Below are 19599 nucleotides of genomic sequence, written 5' to 3'. Positions count from 1 at the left end.
GAACTAGCTATTGCAAACGGGCTATCACCGCCGGTTTAAAGTAAACCGGCGGTGATGCGCCTCATCACCGCCGGTTCCAAAGTTGGTGGCCGTAGCGGCCGTTGGAACCGACGGTGATGCACCTCATCACTGCCGGTTAGTAACACGAACCATTGGTGATGGTGCTGTAGGGCATCATCGCCGGTTCGTAACACGAACCGGCAGTGATGAGCCTCATCACCGCCGGTTCGTGTAACGAACCGGTGGTGATAAGGCTGTTCATTACAAAATCCCAACCCCTCATCCTCCCACCTACTGGCTCGTGCTAGGTTTGTGGCTAGCCATCAATTGGATTCATACCATTTATCTTAGGATTAATCATGTATTTTGTGATGAATTGATCAAGGCGAATCTCTTTTTCTTCACTTTAGGAAAATTTCTCATGAACATTCATCACGAGGGCTACTCTTTTTGGTTGTTTGAGTGCGAAAACTTGTTCTAGGTTAATGGTTAACAATCCATGGGATTGATGCTCTTTATTTTAGGATTAACCATGCATTTTATATGAATTGATCATGATATTTTAGGATAATTTCTCATCAAAAGTTATGATGGAGGCTCACTAAATTTTGAGGGCTGGACTTCACATACTTGATTCAAGGTACGAACTAGGTCATAGACCCAAGCACACTTGACAAGCTACATGCAAGCAGACCTAATTCACGCAATTAACAAGCTCGGGATGCATTTTCCACCAACTTATTTTAATATATCAGTGCATCTTATCACTCTTCTCGTTGCCCAAATAAAAGCTCTTGGTCCAATCTTCTTGCATTAGATGTTTCCTTTGGAGAGGTTGATGAGCGTTCTAAGAAAAATAGGGTACAAGGATGAATCATTTGTATGGGCTAAAGTTGTAGTCCAAGTATGCAAAGATGTAGTCCAAGTCTTCTATGCAAAGGACCTAGCGAATGAGGGCAAACATGTGGTACTCCCCGGTAAAATAGGAGATCATGAGCGTCGAAAATATGACCTAAGATGAAGGAAAGGGACTCCGAAGTATACCTCCACTTGAACCTCTACATGTGTTTGAAGAGTGCAAAGAACTATCTTACGTGCGACTACGATGCCATTTAAGCTACCTTTTCTATATTTATGTGCCATTTAAACTATGTAATATTTAGAGTGATCTGAAGTATTTTTATTAATTATATGCCTCCACTTCGACTTATTGATTATATGTGCTAGTAGAACTATTTTTTATATACATACCTCCACTAAAGTACTATTTTTGTATTTACTTTGATCCGTTGGATGGACATTTATCTAATTGCATCAGTGTCTAATATATTTATCCATTAAAGTATTATTAGATAGATTTTATATTAATTATGTCAATATGTAATTGCAGCTTAAAACTATACTAGTAGGGTGCACATGCGGCACCGCCCGTGTTTGAAGAACATTACTGCAAAAAAATAAGCATGCTAAATTTTAGTTGCAAAATGCATTTTAACGAAACTATATATGGCGAAAATATACAGTCAGGTCAAAACATTCATATCACAATAGATGATTCAGTTGCTATATCGGTGAAGATTTGCTTCAAGAAAGACACGTCGGATGATGGTTCGGCCACCGGAGATAGGCCTAAGATAGTAGGGATGCCCCACATGTTTTAAGAACCACGTTATGAACAGAAATTGCGTGAAAACAAATTAACACGCACAACATGCAGCTGGTTTGCCGGCATGTGTTCTCAAAAGTCTACTAAATAAGTATTTATATCTATAAAACATCAAGTAATTTATAATTTATACTTATGCTAAAGATGTTCATGCGTCAAGGATGTATCTTCAAAAATTCTAATAGATAAAAAATTTAGCCTAAGTGCAATTCAACCACTACAAAAAAATCTGTTGATCCATGACTATTGAATTTCGTCACAGATCACTGAAAAACCGTCATAAAACAGTATCTATGACGATCTCAAATAACGTCATGTATTGAGCGTCATAGATCACACCTCATGACGTTTCTTAAATTTTCGTCATAGATTGCTTGATCCATGACGTTTTGAAACCGTCATGGAATGTCCTCGGGCCCCCGAAGCCCAACCCAAGCCCGTTCTCTATGACGAAAATAAACGTCACAAATAGTATAAATTTCGTCACAAATTCAATTGCCACATCATATATTGATGACATGTAGGATGATGTGGCTGTTGACTTGGCAATGACGTGAATAGCAATGATGACATGTAAATTGATGTTTTTGCTGACATGGCAATGATGTGGAAAGTGGTGATGACATTGCTACCATATGGATGCTGACGTGGACAATTATGTGGCAACAAGCTAGTGGGTCAGTTTGCATTGGGCCCATTTGCATATAGCCAGCCCATTAAAATACAGATCAATTTTTTAATCAATCAATTATATTTCAGCCCAAATCAAGATATAAACCAGCTCATATATAGATAAACTCTGGTCCAACATCTCACCACATATATACAACATCGAAGTTTTTGGATACAGCAGGAAATAAGTTTACTCTAGTTAATCTAGCACAAAATCTCACAATACTGCAAAAAATGTAGCTTCAAGCAAACCCATGTTTCAAGCACGAGCTCAAGTTTTGCATCCTTCTCAGCTTTTAATTGCATATCTGCACATGATATAGCACATATGGTGAGTACAACTGATGCATGCATTACTTTTCTCAACCAAGAATCAATCTGAATTAATATAAAAGTATTTCTGAAGCAAACTTAGATAGTGCTTAACAATATCTTGAAGCAAGCCATTTCTCACATATAAAAAGTGTCTAAAAATGAAACATTAACAAAGTCAAAGAAAGTAAGCTTATTGTAGTGTGACTGAATTAACCAAGGGACTGATAGCAGCTCAAAAGAAAAGCATTAGCTATAAACTTGCACTAGAACATTAGGCGGGCGTTGCAATGTTGTGGAAAAAGAAAATAATCAAAGGAATCTAAAAAATAGAAAACCCCAGGTGAGTGTATCAGCAAAACAAGGCCACAAATAACACTCCGCTTATTAAATTGATACTCATAGCTATCAGAGAAGTACACTGAAATCTGAGAGTAAAAATTATAATAAAAATATCATAGATGAACCCATCAGCCATGCTATAACTTGCTCTCTAGCTGTTAGAATGCTGGTGCCAAGCAGAGAAATTAAACCCACCTTTGCATCGTGCTGTGGCAACAAGATCAGATCACACGCCCAGCAGCAGACAACACCCATGGACCCTCATCCTTTTCCTTACAGTTGGAAGCAGACCTGAAAATTAGCAATTATAGCTCATTGTGTTAAACTACCACCATGTAAATTTCAGAAAGAAGTAAGCTAAACTTCAAGATGACATTATAGAACATGGTTTGACTAACAAAAACTAAAGTCAAGTTATTTTTCACCAAAACAACACAATAGTAAGCTATCTCTCATAATACTGGAGGTAGGCATGTACTGTCTTCTCTTGTTTGTTTAGTGGAATCCTTCCTAGATTGTTGTTTTAGAGTATTCTGTAAAGTCGTGATTTGTGAAGTGGCACACATGCCAAAGATAGAAACCAAATAATATCTTCCATAAACATATCATTGGTTGCCTTGAAGCAAACAGTTCACAGTTTCACTCTAATTAACCGTGTGTCTGATCCTTAGATTGAACTCTAAATTTATATTCGAGTAGCTTAAAGTTTCAGCCTAAACCTGAATAGAAAGACTCCTAACGGAACTGAAAACAATCATCATAGGAGTATCACACATCCTAGTATACAAAGGGAAACAAGTACTGGTCATACTACCATCCAACCTGTGCGATGGAGTAGTCATACACATGGTCAATACAGATCGGGATCTAAATCAATTTGGGGAAAGAATCAGAAAACAAATGGGAGATAGAGAAAGAGATGAGAGGAAAAGACAGATGCAAAGACCTGTACAGCGGTATGGGGCGGCAGCGGGCAGAAGTGCCTCCCAAAAGCAGGCTCGGCCATCAGACCGGCCGGCAGACGCAAGGACGCGTAACCGGTAGCGCAGTGGAAGCAACGAGGCAGGCAGGGAGGGGGAGGAGGTCGCCAGCAGTGGCGCGCGCGCACCTTGCACTCGTTGCGGTTGACCTCGTCGCTGCCAGCCATGGCGGTCGGCGGGCGCCGCTTGGCCTCGGCCACCGGAGCACCGGCCTCTGGCTGCTGCTGCTGCGGCAAGATCTCTCCCCTGGGCGGCAAAGCCAGCGCCTTCACTCACGGCATGGGCCGCGGAGGCCGCGCCGCACCGGAGCCATCCCGCGGAACCGAGCCCGGCGAGAGCCGCGGGCACCCGCCCGGGCGCCTCTCAACAGAGAGGGGTGGCGGCGCCTCTCCCGGGGGAGGAGCGATGAGATCCGCGAGGGGGCGAGGGGAGGCAGGAGGGGATCTGAGTGTGGAGTGCGGGCTGTGGAGCTAGGGTTTCTGCTTATTTTATAGCATGGAGGAGCGATGACAGCCGTTGGATCGGGAGGACGGTCAAAAATAATTGGGTCACTTGGGCTGAACTGAGCCTGGTTTATTTAACATTTTCTTTTTCTTTTATCATTTTATTGAACCATTGTGAAGTAACAAGTAAGAATATTTATCTTTTGTTGTTTTTGATCTCGACTACGTTCGATATCCATCCTTCAGCGCTTGACTTCTTCTTTTTATTATTTTTTGATCGCTATTCCTTTTGTTGTTCTGCATCGACATTTTTTTCTTAATCTCAGCACATGTTATATGGAGTGGACGTAGTGGGCCAATCATAGGGAAAAAAATGTTGAACGCACCCAAAAGTTTTTTTTTCTATGCAATAAGAATTCAGAAAACTAAGAAAAAATAAATTTAAACATGAATAAATTGAGAACAATTCACATAATAATATTCTCATGCAAAAAAATATTATGTAGCAACTTGGATGCAAATATGAGCTTAAAGATCCGATAGAATATAGTAAATAAATAAAAAAATGCCACTAAATGAAATATAATAATTTTAGAAAAAAACAGAAAAAAATCCTATCAAATTTGGAGTTATTCTGAGGGAGAAAAAAACAGAAAAAAATCCTATCAAATTTTATGACATTAATATTAAAACGTCATGTTTTGTGGGCGCAGTTATGACGAATTCAATAAAACGACATATTTTGTGGGCTCAATTATGACGAATTCAATAAAACGTCATAAGGTTCTGGGCCTAGGGCCCATACCTTCAAATTCGTCATAGATTGTGTGCAATTGTGATGCTTCATTAAAATGTCATAAAATTTTCGTCATAGATCACCACATTTCTTGTAGTGAACCATGTGTAACACTCGAAAACATGTCATGACTCATGAGTACAAACTGAAACATATATACATGATGTATTGTGGCTAGGGGTGGTAGAGGGCCTTGATTTTTGACCTAGATAATCTAAGGGCCGGGCCATAAAAGGATAGGGCCTAAATCTTATTCAATCTTGAACTAAAAATAGTAAGGACCAACTAGGATTGTGAAGGAGCATTAGGGCCCTAGTCCATTACCACCCCTAATTGTGGCTTAAACAAGGTCATTTTAGCCTAAGTAAGCAAGATTTGTACAATTGATTTGCACATATTTTGCATTCACTAATAGTGATCATTTCAAATTGATTCCATACCCAACTGATTCCTTTACGATTGAGTTTTGGTTCAAACATAAAGTGTCATGTTTTGTTATTACTGTTACATATTGCCTTGGATGATAATTTTTTATCCTCCCGACACGTCCTCTTCCACATCTATAAAAAACATGGAAAATAAGACTTTCTCTTCCCCAAATAAGACTCATGATTCGATTAAAGCAATTGGTACAAAAATAAGACTTATATTCCCCAAATAAGACTTCTCTTCCACATCAATTAAAGCAATTGGTACAAAAACAGTAATGATTCTGAATATATCAATAAATCTCTTGGGAAATGAAAATAAAATCAAAGTTATTAAAGATTAGAAGCAGTTCTCCTAACTGAAGCAAAACATGTACTGAAGAGAGTCTGCACTATGCTTGAATGTTACTGACATGAGAACCACATTTGGCAAAATTGCACATGCTAATTCCTAAAGTTGCTAATGATCTCTAGCAGACACATAAACCGTACATATAACAAAAGTTAGACAATGGATTAACCTTCTTGGCAAGTGCTCTGATGGAAGCTTTGCAACCTTATCATGAATATTGATGGTCGCCCAGCTAATAGACTTTGTGTCCGCATCCTTCACCTTCATCTCATTTCAATTGTTGTCTGGTGATTCCTCCTTCAAGTGCCCTGCCACAAGTTCCTTCAAGCACTATCCAATGGTGATCGAAATGGTTGTCAAATCAAATGCAAAAAACCTAAATCGAAGGGAAAACATGATATGCTAGCTCACCATTGGAGTTTGATGTCTCTTCATGACATCACCTCATGATTCTTCCATCTTGCATTTTGCCATCGGTCTTGATCTTGCTGTTGACATCACCTCATGATTCTTCCATCTTCCACTACGAAACGTCACAAAATGGGATTCTGTCTTCTTGAAAACGGTATTCGCTATCAATAAGTCGTAGGCCAACGCGAAGTTCAACACATCCTCCCCCTCTCGACTCCTGCTACCATACCCAAAACCCCCGTGCACTCACTCGAACCCTACATTAATCGCACCCACATGGCCATTGAGATCTCCTCCTATGAAGAGTTTCTCGCTGGAAGGCACGGTACTAACCATGCTATCTAGATCTTCCCAGAACTGAATCTTGGTGCTCTCACTAAAGCCTACCTGAGGAGCATAGGCACTGATCACATTTAAAGCCGAATCTCCAACTACCATCCGGATTAAGATAATCCAGTCGCCTTGCCATCTAACCTCTACGACTCCATCCTTAAGGCTCCTATCAATCATGATACCTACACCATTCCTACCCGGTGTTGCCCCCGTGTACCAAAGCTTGAAGCCAGTATCTTCAACCTCCTTCGCCTTCTGGTCCTTCCATTTAGTCTCCTGAATGCATAGAATATTTACACGCCTCTTAATTGTTGCATCAACTAGCTCTCGCAACTTACCCGTTAGGGACCCTACGTTCCAGCTACCTATATGAATTCTAGTTGGCTTGGCTAACTTCCTTACCCTTCGCACCCGTCGAGGGAAGTGCGAAGACCCTTGCTCATTTTTCACTACACCCGGACGTAGATGTAGCGCGCCACTCAGGTTGCGACGACCCGACCCTTGCTCACTTATCATCGTACTCAGGTCACGATACGACGCGCCATTGGGGGGATGGCGATCCGGCCCTTGCCCATTTATCACCACACCCGGGTTCCGATGTAGCGCGTCGCTAAGAGGGTTACGCCCCAACGAGTTTCTTATGTGTTTCAAATCCATTAGAGTGGCTATTTTTTATGCTGGTTTGCCAAAACCTAACGCAACCCTCCTCATCTACCCGGACTTGGGACCGTCTATGCTGAGACGACTCAGGAGAGAGTCTTCCAGTGCGGAGTTAGCAGTCAACTTTGTCCAACAAATAAAATAAAAAAAAGGCCAAATTAGAGGAGATGATCAATGAAAATCTACATAGCTATACATCAATAATTATAGGAGCCTATTTTCATTTTCAGAAGATTAAACAAACTTAAAAGAACTGCCATTGTATTCCATTGGGGTAGGGGGCAGGGGCAAATCATTGACATAAATTATTGTATAATCTACATATACAAAATAGCTTGATGTTTTGTGTTCATGGTGGACGGGAGATCTGGCTGGCACCATCCACGGCGGTCTGCCCATCTAGGTGCCTGGATGAGGAGGGGGCAGGAAGAGGAGAGCCAGGGGATATAGTTTGTGTCGTCCTCACCAGGCATGGGGACAAAGAACTCCGGCTGGGATTTGGTCGGGCATGGGGACAAAGAACTCCGGCTGGGATTTGGTCGGCGGCCGGCGACAAACTCCGACAGAGCGGCTTGGGACTTCATATAACGGAGACGCTCCAGGGCGAGGGATGGGCGGCGAGGGCGAGGGACGGTCCGGCCGCCGCCTGGACGTTGCCGCAAGCCAGCTGAGAGCCCGCGGGGATGCCACCGCGAGTAGGGAGGCCGCCGGGATGCGCCGAGCCCCCCCGCGAGCGGTTGCCGCCCTGCCTGACCACCGACAGACCGGGGGGAGGCCGATCACGGAGGGTGGCAAGCAGGTAGGAACGACACCATCGGGGGGAGGCGGACGCGCCGCGGGCACTCGCGCCACCGGCCGGCCGCGCCGCGGGGTGGAGGAGGACGCGCCGCGGGGTGGAGGAGGACGCGCCGCGGCTGCTCACGCTGCCAGCCGGCCGCGCCGCCGGGTGGAAGAGGACGCGCCACCGGACGGCCGTGCCGCGGGGTGGAGGAGGAGGAGCTGTCGGTCGGGGGTGGGGAACGGGGTGCGGCGGCGGCCGCCGCGCGAGGAGCCGAGGAGAGGGGTCAGGGAAGGAGAGGGAGCGGGAGAAGGGGAAGGTCGGACGGGTTCGTTAATTTGGGATCTGTAGTAAGGGTGTGTTTAAATCATTTTGTATTTTAAGTTTTTACATTTTTATTAGAAAATTTTTAATATTTAAAATATTAAATGTATATTATTTATAAAACTAATTATAGATTTTGTCTGTAAACTACGAGATGAATTTAATGAGTCTAGGTTCATTAAATTCGTCTCGCGATTTACAATCTATTTTTATAATACGATTTAGTTTTCAACTACATTTAATATACTAATATACTATACAAATAATTTACAAAAATTTTACGTTTTATCTTTACGCCATCTAAATACGGACTAAGCTTATAGCGTCCTCACTCCTCCCCCCTGTTTCTGCCCGGCAGAACCATTGCCAAGCGTGCCGACAGGTGGACCACACCCCCTCCCTCTTCCTCCACGATTCGGGATCGCTCCTATCCGCTCCGCACTCGCTGCCGCGCCGGCGGCGCGCGGAAGGTGTCCGCGAGGTCCCAAACCCTAACCCCGGCCTCGCCCGCGGCCCATAGGCGGCGGCTGGGGCTGGCGCCGCCGCAGGATGCATGGTTGCGGCCGCAGGCGAGCGCGCGGATCGCCGCGTGGGCCTGCGACTCCCTGGGCGGGTGCGGGCGCATCTCGAGCGGGGGCGGATGGTCGGTGTGCACCGCGGCGCGCGCGGGAGGTCGGTGTGGCGGTGAACTCTGGGAGGGAGCCCGCATGCTGCGGCCCTGGGGATGGGGGCAGACGGCGGTGGAGAAGCGGGATGCCGCGGTGAGGATGAATGTTTCCGGTTTCCCTGCGACGATGCGCGCGGAGGAGAGGATGAATCCCCAGTGGTGCGTGATGGATTCCGCGAGCCTCGCCCGGAGGCCTGCGCCGTGGATGGTGGAGATCTTGCGTGCCTTGGCGGCGACACGTCCGAAGGCAGCGGCGCGGAAGGTGAAGGGGGCGGGGACGCGGTGGACGGATCCGGGAGCGCGGTCGATGAGGAGGCGCACGGCGGCTTCACGCACGGTGGGGAACGGGTGCGACTCGGAGAGGAGCTCGGCGGCGGCGTGCTCGAGGTAGGCGACGGCGAGGCTGGGGTTGGCCGGGGGTGTGACGAAGACGAGCCGGATCATGCAGAGGATGATGTGCTCCACCTCGTCGGGCGAATGTTGCGGCCTGCGGCTGCACTAAAGCCGGCGACGGGAACGCCATCGACGGTGGGAGGCTCGTGCTCCTGCTTTGGCTTGGGGAACGCGAAGCCAGCGGACGCTCGGGCAGGCAGAAGCAAAACCGGCAGCCGTCGGCTGACTGCATCCGTGATTGGAGGGCGGGGCGGGGGCACCAAGACCGGCGGCCGGCAGCTGGTTGCATCCGTGAGCACCTCGAGGAGGGCGGGCGGGGGCACCGGGGCTGAGGAAGAAGCTTTCTTCCTGCTGTTTTTTTTTAGGAGAGAGAGAGAGAACGGAGGAAGATGAACGGAGGAAGAAGAAAGAGCAGCAGACGTCAGATGGAAATCCAACGGTCAAGAATTTCTTGTGCTAGGGAAGTTAAAATGCCCAAGTAGAAGGTAGGCAGCAAAGCTATATCGTGCTCGTAGAGTCAGATTCAATCACGGAAGGCATCTACACCATCAAACAGGGTATTAAACTATTCTAGACCCATGCATTTATAGGGGAGAAGGACATTTATAGGATGGCTAAGATCTGCGAGCGGAAGACAAGGGACATCAACAAAATCAAATGCATTAAGGATGGGACAGATCGACTGCAAGTGAAAGATGAGGATATCATGGATAGATGGAGAGAGTACTTCGACAAGTTGTTTAATGGGGAGAGTGAGGGCTCTACCCTTGAGTTAGATGACTCTTTTGACGATACCAACAGACGTTTTGTGAGGAGAATTCAGGAGGTAGAGATCGGGGAGGCTTTGAAGATGATGAAGGGAGGTAAAGCGATGGATCCTGATGGTATCTCCATTGAGGTGTGGAGATGTCTAGGAGATAGAGCAATAGTATGGTTAACTAAACTTTTTAATCTCATTTTTCGGTCAAATAAGATGCCGGAAGAATGGAGAAGAAGTATATTAGTACTTATCTTCAAAAATAAGGCGCGATGTTAAAAGTTGTACTAACTACCGTGGAATTAAGTTGATGAGCCATACGATGAAGCTTTGGGAGAGGTTTATCGAGCATCGCCTAAGAAGAGTGACAATTGTGACCCAAAACCAATTTGGGTTCATGCCTGAAAGGTCAACTATGGAGACGATTTTCTTAATACGACAATTGATGGAGAGTTATAGGGAGCAGAAGAAGGACTTGCACATGGTCTTCATTGACCTTGAGAAGTCATATGACAAAGTACCGAGAAATGTCATGTGGTGGGCCTTGGAGAAGCACAAAGTCCCAACAAAGTACATTACCCTCATTAAGAATATGTACAAGGATGCGACGACGTTTGTCCGGACATGTGATGGCAACACCACTGACTTTCCTATTAACATAGGCCTACACAAGGGGGTCAGCATTGAGCCCTTATTTATTTGTTTTAGTGATGGATGAGGTCACAAGGGATATACAAGGTGAGATCTCTTATTGTATGCTCTTTGCTGATAATGTGGTGCTAGTTGACGAGAGTAGGGCAGGAGTTAATAGGAAGTTAGAGCTGTGGAGACGCACGTTAGAGTCAAAAGGGTTCAGATTTAGTAGGACCAAGACCGAGTACATGATGTACGATTTCAGCACGACTAGGCATGAGGGGGGACGTTAGTCTAGATGGGCAAATGGTGGTCCAGAAGAATACTTTTCGGTATTTAGGATCGGTGCTACAAAAGGATGGCGACATTGATGAAGATGTTAGGCATAGAATTTCAGTTGGCTGTTTGAAATGGCGGCAAGCTTCTGGCATCGTTTGTGACAAGAGGTTGCCACAAAAGATAAAAGACAAATTCTATAGGACAGTAATTCGTCCGGTGATGTTATACGGTGCTGAATGTTGGCCTACAAAAAGGCGACATGTCCAGCAACTGAGTGTAGCAGAGATGCGGATGTTGCGGTGGTTTTGCGGGCACACAAGGAGGGATAGAGTCCGTAACGAAATTATTCGGGATAGGGTCGGGGTGGCACCAATTGAGGAGAAACTTACCCAGCATCGGCTGAGATGGTTTGGACATGTCCAACGAAGGCCTGCTGAGGCGCCGGTGCGTAATGGGGTTCTTGAGCGGGTCGATAATGTAAAGAGGGGTAGAGGTAGACCTAAACTGACGTGGGATGAATCGGTTAAGAGAGACCTTAAGGATTGGAATATCTGTAAAGAGATAGTTTTGGATAGGAGCGTTTGGAGACTAGCTATCAATGTGCCTGAACCATGAACTTATTTCTTTCGGGTTTCATCTCTAGCCTACCCTAATTTGCTCGAGAAAAAATACTATATTGTTGTTGTTGAAGAGTTATTGCATTCTAGCAAAATTAAATAGGGAAGTTTAGAGTTTTCTGTCTCGGTTGTGTTCCGGAATATCTTTCCGAATTAATATGATCACGTTCCACGTTCCCAAATTATCGTTCCATCGAGGTAAACTTCACTCGTTCCATATTTTTTAAATTAACGTACCACGTTCTTCGTTCCCGTTACCCGTTCCAATCGTTCCGGGAACTTGGTGGCGTCCACAGGCGGGACGTTCTCCCTCCCAGGCGGCCGTGGCCCCGACAATGGTGCGGTGGAGTCCGTTCTCATGCAGTGCTTGAAATTGAAATATCTTCTCATGTGAAATCAATGAAAAACAAAATTATTTGCATTTTTTTGAAGTAACTGCTATTTCGTTTTAACTTTATGCCTATAGCAACGCACGGACTATTACCTAGTCGAAAAAAAAAACACGGGTGGGTGGGTAGATCCGGCGCCGGTGAAAAAAAAATAGAGGATGGGTGGAATGGTATGGCGCGGTGCGACGAAATGAGTCTGCTTCAAAGTTTTGTCAAATTTTTCATCAAACATAGTTACATGTAGGCTTTAAAGGGGTGGTTTGTGAGGGGTAAGGCTAGGTTAGACTTGTTATTGCTAATTTCAATTGTTTTGCATTCTTAGCCTAGTTTCAGTGGCAGTTTTATGGGCACAGTCACCTAGACTGGGAACTAGATAACTATGTCAGATGAGTTTTATTGTGGTGAAATTCTCCTCGCATCTCATGAAACTCCATCCTTCTCTCTCCTTACCATGTCACCAAAAATAATGATATTTAATGCCATGAAACCCTCCATAAAATTCCTATTGAGACTGAACTTATAGTATAGATTACTATTTATTTAAAAAAATCTAGATCACCACAGAATCAACTGGACCTGACGGTAAAGACCCCCGATCACCGCTGAGTCTGGGCTAAGCCCGGCAGTGAAGAACCTCGTTGTTAGAAAATTAGGCAAATTCATGTTTAATTTATTCCATAAAATTGACGCAAGCAAGAATAGCATGATATCATATATGTGCTTGTCCAAATAATACATCATCAACATCATCATAAAAAATATTCCAGTGCCAAATATCAAGACGTGACATGTCATATTTCTCAATAAAAACACGTTGAACATGTTGTAGACACTAGACACAAAATTAGTATTTTTCAGAATTAAATCGGCATACCCAGCGGCAGAGCCGGAAGTACCCGAAAGCGACATAGTGCTTGGTCGATGTAGTCGTCCCGTTTGGTGCAGTGCAGAAATATCGCTGTGAAGATCCCTTCAAGTCGTGCGAGACGAGTAGTCGTGCCGCGTCGCACTCCCCAAAAACGTGATTGCCGTCCTCACCCCGAGCAAGTGAATCCAGCGGATGGAGATGTTCCGGAGGCCTACTCTTCCATCTCGTGTGTGCGCAGGAGACGAAACGAGAAGAACTCAGAGTGCTGCTGGATTGTGGTGATTGCAAGAGATTTGACTGAAGGTTCCCTCTTCGACTTATATCAAAGAAAGGCGGAAAGCGAGGAGTCTCGCTGCGGGAGACGGAAGGCCGCGAGCCTCTGGTCGCGCTACGGGAAGGAATGGGAGCGGAGAAAAATAGAAACTCCCGTAATCAAACTTTTGATTGCCACTAATTTTGATAACTCCCAATTCAAGTTGGGTAAGTGACAAAAGTTAAGCCACTCCCGTCCGTCCGACTCGCTGGCTGCCCAACCAGCGGCACCGTGCACATCCATGCTCACATTGAAGCCATTTAATGTGCAATATTGGACCATAGAGCACCTAGCGGGACCATGCATATCCATGCCCACATTTAAGCCATTTAATGTGCAATATTGGACCATAGAGTTTTATTAGATTTATTAAATATTAATGGGCCAAAGGTACATTATATCTAACAATCCCCACCAAACTCTAGGGTACAATGCGAAAATATCTCAGAACCACAATTCTTTTATATACTAGTATTTCGATGGAGACTGTTAAGTTGAATATCCATTTAGAATAATAGCTACACTCAGCCACAACTGATCAATGGACAAAGCCTTGAATTGACAGTTTTGTGTGAGATAAATTTCGCTAGAATCCTTAACTGATACTAGGCTGTAAAGAGCATTCCCTCTGTTTGAAGCTTACAAGTCACACTTTCTGGCCTTTTTCATGAGTATTTAGATATTACCCACATCTCATACTAACAATCGAACTCAGATAGGTGTGTTCCTTTTAGGATGTACTGTAGGACGTCCCTGCTTTATCAAGCCACTTGGATCACATTAAGAATTTAATCAACCTCCCTAGCAGTATTGGAGAGACGGTGCATCTCAAATGAGCTAGACTTTATTTTAAGGAGCCTCTCGCTCAGCCATCCACTAGCTTGTTTCACCATCCTAGTTCACGGGATCTCCGATCACAAAGAACAGGTTACCACTATGGAATGACTTCAGGTGGGTCTCAAGCCCAACTCCCTCGATACACCTTTCTATCACATTGCGTGATAGACCCTTAGTAAACTGATCTGCCAGATTATTAGAAGTATGAACATAGTCTAATGATATTACTCCGGAGTTTCTCAATTTTCTGACAGTCTTCAGGCGTCTTTTCACATGATTTGTAGACTTCATATTGTCCTTAGAGCTGTTCACCTTTGTTATCACAGTTTAGTTGTCACAATTCATGGAGATAGCCGGTATAGGTTTCTCTACAATCGGCAAATCCATAAAGAACTCACGTAGCCACTCGGCTTCAGCGCCAGCAGTATCCAATGCTGTCAGTTCTGCTTCCATTGTAGACTTCATTAAGATAGTCTGCTTGCAAGACTTTTAGGAAACAGCGCCACCTCCAAGCAGGAACACATATTCATTCGTAGCGTACAGTTTATTAGCATCAGAAATCAAATTAGCATCACAATAACCTTCTAGTACCCTCGGATACCCGGTAAAGTGAATGCCATAACTCATTGTATCTTTTAAATAGCGCAGTACTCTCTCAAGAACACCCCAGTGAATATCTCCCGGATTTGACACAAACCAACTTAGTTTGCTCACAGCAAATGAGATGTCAGGTCTGGTTGCACTAGCCAAATACATGAGAGAACGAATTATTTGTGAATATCTCAATTAGTCTCTTGCAATTTTCTGATTTTTCCTCAAAATCACGCTTGGGTCATAAGGAGTTGGAGCTGGCGCACAGTCATCGTACCCAAAACGATTTAACACCTTTTCCACATAGTGGGACTGCACAAGAGTAACCTCATCATTTCCTTCTTCTCTCAATAGCTTAATGTTAAGAATAATATCAGCCTCACCCAAGTCTTTCATCTCAAAATTGTTAGACAGAAAATTCTTCACTTCTTTGATGACTTCAATATTATTCCCGAATATTAAAATATTATCCACATATAAGCACAAAATAACACCATTACCTCCACCGAACCGATAATACACACATTTATCAGGTTCATTCACTACAAAGCCGGCTGATGTTAAAATTTTATCAAATTTCTCATGCCACTGCTTAGGGGCTTGCTTTAGGCCGTACAAGGATTTTAGCAACTTACAAACCTTACCCTCTTGCCCTTTTGCCACAAATCCATCAAGCTGATCCATATAGATCTCTTCCTCAAGCTCTCCATTTAAGAAAGTTGTCTTAACATCCATCTGATGAATGAGAAGACCGTGTGAGGCAGCCAAGGATATTAGCACATGTATGGTTGTCAGTCGAGCAACTGGTGAGTAAGTATCAAAGTAATCTTCTCCTTCCTTTTGTGTATAGCCCTTAGCCACTAGCCTTGCCTTGTACTTCTCAACAGTATCATAAGGTCTCATTTTTTATTTTTGAATATCCATTTACACTCCACATGTTTACATGCATAAGAATGATCAACCACTTTTCAAGTTCCATTAGACATAATGGAATCCATCTCATTTTGCACTGCCTTCTTCCATAAGTCAGCATCAATAGATAAATATGCCTCAGCAATGGTTGTGGGAGTGTCTTCCACAAGGTATATAATAAAGTCTTCACCAAAAAATTTTACAACCCTTCGTCTCTTACTCTTTCGAGCGACTGTATTATTATCCTCCTCAGGAGTTTCCACATGGGTTTCAAAATCAGCATTATTTATCGGTTCATGGATATCATTTTAAAAAAATAGAATCATGACTAGAAGTGCTGGGTGTATTTTTCATGAGAAATTCATTTTTAAAAAATGTTGTGTCTCTCGATTCCATGATAGTACCTTCAATATATCCGGTATTTTGGAACTTATTATTAAAAATCTATAACCCACGATGTGTATAGCATAACCAAGAAAAACACAATCAACAGTTTTGGGTCCAAAATTTCGCTACATGTTAATTGGCACATTCACCTTTTGCAAACAACCCCATGTTCGCAGATAAGAGAGATTTAATCTCTTTCTCTACCATTCCTCAAATGGTGTAATTTCTTTGTTCTTTGTGGGCACCCTATTCAGGACATAAAATGCTGTCAAAATCACCTCACCCCACTATTCCTTAGGTAGTCCCACAGTTTCTAACATGGCGTTAACCAAATCAGTTAGAGTACGGTTCTTTCTCTCAGCAATCCCATTGGATTGTGGTATGGCAGTGTCCTCTCATTAATAATTCCATGCTCCGCGCAAAACTCTGAAAATTCATTTGAAAAATACTCTCCTCCGTGATCAGAACGCACCCTTTTAATTTTCTTTTTAAGTTGGTTTTCTACCTCAGCCTTATAAATTTTAAAATAATGCAATGCTTCATCCTTTGTTTTCAATAAATACACGTATCAAAATCTATTGCAATCATCTATAAGCGTCATGAAATATTTCTTGCCACCTTTGGTCAATATTCCATTCATCTCACAAATATCTGAATGAATTAATTCAAGTGGTGCCAACTCTCTCGCCGCAGCAGCCTTGTGAGGCTTGCGAGGTTGTTTTGCTTCAACACACACATGTCACTTTGAATTTTTGACCACATAAAATTTAAGAATTAAATTCAAACTAGCTAAGCGGGACATGCAGCCAACGTTAACTTGACATAATCTCGAATGCCAAATATTAGTCTCAACATTATTAACCACATTGTTCACAGACTTAAAGCAAGTATCAACCAAAGACAAACAGAACAAGCCTCCGCTCTCATAGCTTTTTCCAACAAAAGTTCCATACTTAGAAATAACACATTTATTGGATTCAAATACTAGCTCATAGCCATCACGATAGAGCAAGGAGCCACTAATCAAGTTTTTCTTTATTGAGGGGACATGATGCACGTTCTTGAGTTTCACGATTTTTCCCGAAGTAAACTTCAGAATGACCGTACCAACACCATGAACAACCGCACGCGCTCCATTCCCCATCAGCAAGGACCCAGCCCGCCCGTCCTGATAAAAATAAAACAAGGAAAAATCAGCACACACATGAATATTTGCACCGGTATCAACCCACCAATCAGGTGAATAATAAACTGAAAATGCAGAAGGTAAAAATTTACCATACCCAGAAGTAGCTGCTTCAGTCTCAACGGTGTTAACTGATTTCTGTGGAGGAGGAGGTTTCCACTTAGCCTCAGGACACTCTCTAGCAAAGTGCCCAGTCTTGCCACAGGTGAAACAATTCATCTTGTCCTTGCTTATCATCTTTTTATCCTTCTTGAAAGAAGTAGAGGGCTTCTGCTTAAACTCTTGCTGAAATTTCTTTTTATGTGGTTTGGGACGATTCTTTTGTACCACATGTGCGCTAGAACTTCCCTCAACGATCTTCTTGCCTTTAACATCTTTTGCTCTAGCCTTGTCCTCAACATCAAGAGTCCCAACAAGCTCAGCAGTGCTAAACTTTTGCCTCTTATGTTTCAGAGAAGTTGCAAAGTCAGTCCAAGATTGTAGCAGCTTTGCAATCATGCAACCCGTCACAAACTTGTCGGGAAGCGCACACCCAAACAGCTCAAGTTCCTTCACCAGTGCCTGTATTTCATGAGCCTATTCGACTACTGGACGGTTCTCAACCATCCGATAGTCATGAAACTGCTTCATGACGTACAGTTCAGAACTAGCGTCAGAAATGCCATAACGGACCTCAAGTGCATCCCAAATAGCCTTACCAATCGGAAGCTGTATATATGCATCAATGAGAGAATCTCCAATGACGCTAAGCAAGCCAGCCTTACAATTGGTGTCATCATGATCAGCTCATCAACGTTTCGAACAGTAGCAGGCATCTCAGTCACCACATAAAAACAACACATAGAGGTCAACCACAGAATAGTTTTCTGGCGCCATCTCTTGTAGTGAGTGTCCTCAAACGGCGGTGGTTTCAGTATACCCGCAAAACCAACAGATAAAAATTGCATATAATCATGTTTTTGGATTGTTAGAAAATTAGACAAATTCATGTTTAATTTATTCCATAAAATTGACGCAAGCAAGAATAGCATGATATCATATATGTGCTTGTCCAAATAATACATCATTAACATCATCATGAAAAATATTCCAGTGCCAAATATCAAGACATGACATGTGATATTTCTCAATAAAAACACGTTGAACATGTTGTAGACACTAGACACAAAATTAACAATTTTCAGAATTAAATTGGCATACCCAGCGACAGATTCGGAAGCCCCCGAAAGCGACATGGTGCTTGGTCGATGTAGTCGTCCCGCTTGGTGCAGTGCAGAAATGTCGCTGTGAAGATCCCGTCAAGTCGCGCGAGACGAGTAGTCGCGCCGCGTCGCACTCCTCAAAAACGTGATTGTTGTCTTCACCCGAGCAAGTGAACCCAGCGGACGGAGACGTTCCGGAGGCCTACTCTTCCATCTCGTGTGTGCGCAGGAGACGGAACGGGAAGAACTCAGAGTGCTGCTGGATTGTGGTGATTGCAAGAGATTTGACCGAAGGTGCCCTCTTCGACTTATATCAAAGAAAGGAGGAAAGCGAGGAGTCTCGCTGCGGGAGACGGAAGGCCGCGAGCTTCTGGCCGTGCTACAGGAAGGAACTGGAGTGGAGAAAATAGAAACTCTCGTAATCAAGCCTTTGATTGCCACTAATTTTGGTAACTCCCAATTCAAGTTGAGTAAGTGACAAAAGTTAAGCCACTCCCGTCCGCTCGCTGGCTGCCCACCCAGCGGCACCATGCACATCCATGCCCACATTGAAGCCATTTAATGTGCAATATTGGACCATAGAGCACCCAGCGCCACCATGCATATTCATGTCCACATTAACTATTTAATGTGCAATATTGGACCATAGAATTTTATTAGATTTATTAAATATTATTAATGGGTCAAAGGCACATTATGGACGCGTTTAGGGCCCAGAAAATTTTGGGGAAAATTACTGTAGCAATTTTCAACCGAAGATTAGGAAGACTAAACATGATCTAATTGTAAATCTAATTACACAGATGGACGGGAAATCGCGAGACGAATCTATTAAGCCTAATTAATCCGTCATTAGAGATTGATTACTGTAGCACGACATTATCTAATCATTGCATAATTAGGTTCATTAGATTCGTCTCGCGATTTTGCTCTAGTATTGTGGAATGGGTTTTGTCGGTTATTCATATTTAATACTCCTAATTAGTGATCAAACATTCGAAGTTGCTGTAGCGCACGAAAATTTTTGAGAAGCCCTATATCTAACACTCGTCACCGCCGCCGGGTCGGAGC

General features: G+C 43.7%; 1 long non-coding RNA gene across 3 annotated transcripts; it reads right to left on the bottom strand.

Moving 5' to 3' along the window:
• Nucleotides 1-1458: 1458 nt before the first annotated feature.
• On the bottom strand, nucleotides 1459-6558 carry LOC120655786. Of its 3 annotated transcripts, none has more exons than XR_005667733.1 (3): nucleotides 6403-6558; nucleotides 6161-6321; nucleotides 1459-1629 (listed from the first exon to the last, which is right to left on the bottom strand). It is a non-coding gene; the product is annotated as an uncharacterized LOC120655786 (long non-coding RNA). The 3 variants fall into 3 exon arrangements; XR_005667734.1 differs by lacking the exon at nucleotides 1459-1629 and adding an exon at nucleotides 5647-5771; XR_005667732.1 differs by lacking the exon at nucleotides 1459-1629 and having other exon boundaries at nucleotides 5861-6321.
• Between the last annotated feature and the right edge of the window lie 13041 nt (nucleotides 6559-19599).

Source organism: Panicum virgatum, chromosome 1N, assembly GCF_016808335.1.
Source record: "Panicum virgatum strain AP13 chromosome 1N, P.virgatum_v5, whole genome shotgun sequence".
Taxonomy (NCBI): Eukaryota; Viridiplantae; Streptophyta; class Magnoliopsida; order Poales; family Poaceae; genus Panicum; species Panicum virgatum.
This window is presented reverse-complemented; position numbering and strand designations above follow the sequence as displayed.